Source organism: Lissotriton vulgaris, chromosome 3_1 (assembly GCF_964263255.1).
Source record: "Lissotriton vulgaris chromosome 3_1, aLisVul1.2, whole genome shotgun sequence".
In the NCBI taxonomy this organism is placed as follows: Eukaryota; Metazoa; Chordata; class Amphibia; order Caudata; family Salamandridae; genus Lissotriton; species Lissotriton vulgaris.
In genome coordinates this window covers 965856503-965860370 of record NC_141689.1, presented here as the reverse complement: position 1 = coordinate 965860370, position 3868 = coordinate 965856503, and the positions used below count along the sequence as shown (strand labels likewise).

Below are 3868 nucleotides of genomic sequence, written 5' to 3'. Positions count from 1 at the left end.
ACAGCTATATATCATATAGTAAAGTGCAAAAACCGTTTTTGTGCCAAATTAAACCATTTACATCAGGCTAGTGTTTCTTAATTTACAGATTTGATAATACCGCTAAATCTTGATGCATGAGTTTGTCATGAGAAAACAGAAAAACAGACATCATTTGTACATATTTACACCTATCCATGTGTCAGTCATCAGTCAGATATATACATAGTAGACATAGTTGTAGCATCTAACTAGACATTTAAATTTATGCATTCTCATTTTTAATCTTACTACCCTATTGAGAGGCATATTCCTAATACAACCGTGATTACTATATACAGTGAGGGAAACTTATAGTGGAGAGTGAGAGAATCCTCATAGGTAAAAGAGACAGAAAAATTGAAAAGTATACAAAGGGATTTTTTGTGCCTATATTTAACACGATATGTCTCTACTTATTACAGTGATATTTTAAATTATATAAAGAAGCCATACAGGTTTGGGCAACCAAAGGATTGTTTTTTTATCATAATTGCAGCTTACCTAATTAAACAAGAAGAGACCGCTAATATTATGTGTTGGTGAATGGGGTCAGCCAGTAGTAATTCCTGCAGTGAATAAGGAATACACAACTTTATGCTCTGCGGTACTTAAAGAGTTCTTTTTACTCTTTCATTCAAACTGAATTATTACTGCTATTTTTCATTTCACGTTTTGCTTGAAATGAATATTATTGGAATTGTTCTGCATAAATTTTAGTCTGGAAGATGAAATAAAAAACATAAGCTATGATAAGTTGCTAGACACGTTTTTATCCTAATATGCAGTCATTGCAGATCTTTGGCTATTTACAGATAGCTTTAGTAGATCATTTCTTACCAGAAAAACACAACAGAGCTGTAGTGGTAATTTTTGAGCAGTATAGGTGAGAAAACACGTCCTTACTTTGAGATTTTATTCTGGGTATAAAGGGAAAATGAAAATAAGCACACGTTAGATGCCTACGTTTAGTACTTAGTCTCTATACCGACACTATTTGACCTATACTGATAAAATAACACAGTGCCACATTCTTACCATAATTAAAAACAATAGTGGTCATGTTTCAGAAGGGTAGAATCTGGTAATCCCGAAGATTAAATGTTCTATACCCTGGGTGTTGGGGAGAAAAACAAGCGAGTGGATTATAGACCTACTATCATTTCATCCTAACACGTCCTAGGCCTATGGCACCTCTTGAAAAGACATAAATTTTACCTTTTTATTCTGTGTGTGGGTAAACCGGCTGCAGGAGGTACCCGGCGTCTTTTAATTCTACATGATAAAAAGCGGAAAAAACGGGACCTGACATTAGATACAAAAGCGTATACTTAGCATAGATAGCCTATCGGTATTTGAGATGAGTTACCTGGTTTCGAGTCTTTCCACATAGGCCGGCTCTGACTGGTGCTAGATGGCTTAGTTTCTATAAAAAGGGATAAGTGCGCCTCGTATTTAAAAAATGGTCAAGAGTTTGTTTTACTCTTTTTTAGAAAATGACTTGTCTAAGGCGGCTTACCGTGATGTCTGCATGTGAAAAAGACCGGCTGAAAAAGGTTCCCGGTGTCTCTTAAATCTGCATAGTAAGAAAGCAGACAACCGGGACCAAACATTAGTCGCACGAACGTGTGCTTGGCATAAATAAACTTTCGGGATGGGAGTTTAAAAGTTACCTGATTAGAGGTTTGTCCAAATGGGCCGGCTAAGTCTAGTGCTCGGTGACTCTGTTTACAAAAAGGAAGAAAGCAAGTACGACTCGCATTAGCCAAAATAATACGGGGTTGTCTTACTCATTTTAAACGGCTCACTAGTCTACCCGCAGCAGCTTACCGTGATGTATTCTCAAACAAGCTGACCGGTTGCAAGGGATCCCGGCGGTATCTCGTTCCTACTATCTGATAACAATCCTGTATTGTGCTTGGGGAAGGGATTCTCACTGTGAGGGTGTGTGGGTCCGAGCCTGAAGCGGAAGATTCCAGGGATGCCTCTTTGTACATCAAAGTTTTTACAATTATGTGTCACATTAAAAATATACTCCAACAAAGTAGTAGGATTATAACACTTTAATAACTTATAAATATATAGAACGCAACAAAAACAGTAAATACATTTAAACATTTTTTTGAAAAAAGAAGTAACAATGGTCAGTAGCTGTGTTTTGTGCGAATAGTCCCAAGGCAGCACAACGTGCTGAGTTCTGGACGGCACCCAGGTGATGTTACCTGGGTGCCGCACTGGTTTTTGGTATCCTACAATGCAGCTCCGAAAAACGGCGTGGGGCGTCCCGGGGGGTGCGCGGGGAGGCCTCGTCAGTAGCGGTCTGTTGTGCGAATAGTCCCAAGGCAGCAGAACGCGCTGAGATGTGGATGGCACCCAGGTGATGTCCAGTAAGTTGCCGCACTGGTTTTGGCATCCGACAATGCTGCTCCGAAAAATGGCGTGGGGCGCACCGGGGGGGGGGGGGGAGAGGCGGCGTGAACGGGCCTCCCCAGGTGGCGGCTCGTGTGCTGCAGTGGGGCGCCCCTTTACCGTTTCAGTTGCCATTCCGCCCGCTTTTGGTACACTGTGCCAAAATCCGCCATTCAGCTGAGTTGCGCCTACTCTTGCGGTTCAGTGATAGGCGGCTGCCACAGGACTCTCAAAATGGCGGCAGGCTCTTTCCCTTTTGGGCCTGGTCCACTAAAATGGCCCTGGGACACCTTGGAACTCGGACGCTTGTCTGCTAGGTCTTGGATCCCATTCTCGAAAGCGTCCCCTCAGCCGTGAAGATTCTACAAAAGTCTTGGGGGCCCTCGACTCCTGCAGGCTTCCGGTGGGGAGCGGCTGCCATGATTGCTCGCGGAATGACCACGACGGAGCCACGAGATGGTGGTGCTTTCATGCTGACGCCAGCTTCAGTCTGAAACATCCAGAAACAAGGTGGGGCTTTCATCGTTTGGGAAAAAAAAATGTTCTAAACCAATGAAAAGTGTTATTTTTAGGTCATATGACCAAGCCTTCTATCATTAGGAAACCAAAAGTAAAATGAACCATTGAAAAGTTTTATAAACAAGTCACATGACCTGTTATGCGGCATAGGGCTATAAAAAGCGTAGAAAATCCGTTGGCACGTGAGGCGGCGTCAGTAGCGGACCGATGTGCGAATAGGCCGAAGGCAGCACAACGCGCCGAGATCCGGATGGCACCGAGGTGGTGTCCAGCAAGTTGCTGCACTGGTATGGCTATCCTACAATGCTGCGCTGAAAGTCGGCGTGGGGCGCCCCGTTGGCCTGTGAGGTCGCGTCAGTCAGTGGGGGCTGTGCGTCTCCCCCAAGATGGAGGCTCCTCGGCTGCAGTGGGGCGCGCCTTAGCGTTTCACTCGCCGTCCAACTTGCGGCTACAGTAGGCCGAAGGCAGCACAGCGCGCCGAGATCTGGATGGCACCGAGGTGGTGTCCAGCAAGTTGCCGCACTGGTGTGGCCATCCTACAATGCTGCGCCGAAAGACGGCGTGTCCAGCTGAGTTTCTCCCGCTCTTGCGGTACAGTGACTCGAACGCGCCGAGATCCGGATGGCACCGAGGTGGTGTCCAGCAAGTTGCCGCACTGGTGTGGCCATCCTACAATGCTGCGCCGAAAGTCGGCGTGGGGCGCCCCGTTGGCCTGTGAGGTCGCGTCAGTCAGTGGGGGCTGTTTGAGGATCTGACTGCATTGGTGATGCTGTGCGTCGCCCCCAAGATGGAGGCTCCTCGGTTGCAGTGGGGCGCCCCTTGGTGTTTCACTCGTTATCCAGTTGAGTTGCGTCCGCACTTGCGGCTACAGTAGGCCGAAGGCAGCACAACGCGCGGAGATCTGGATGGCACCGAGGTGGTG

The 3868-nt window shown here is 46.2% G+C and overlaps 1 long non-coding RNA gene across 1 annotated transcript; it reads right to left on the bottom strand.

The window, feature by feature from the left end:
- Positions 1-1407: 1407 nt before the first annotated feature.
- Positions 1408-1743, bottom strand: LOC147727274 (uncharacterized). The gene is made up of 3 exons (XR_015309463.1): positions 1692-1743; positions 1538-1594; positions 1408-1444 (listed from the first exon to the last, which is right to left on the bottom strand). It is a non-coding gene; the product is annotated as an uncharacterized LOC147727274 (long non-coding RNA).
- Between the last annotated feature and the right edge of the window lie 2125 nt (positions 1744-3868).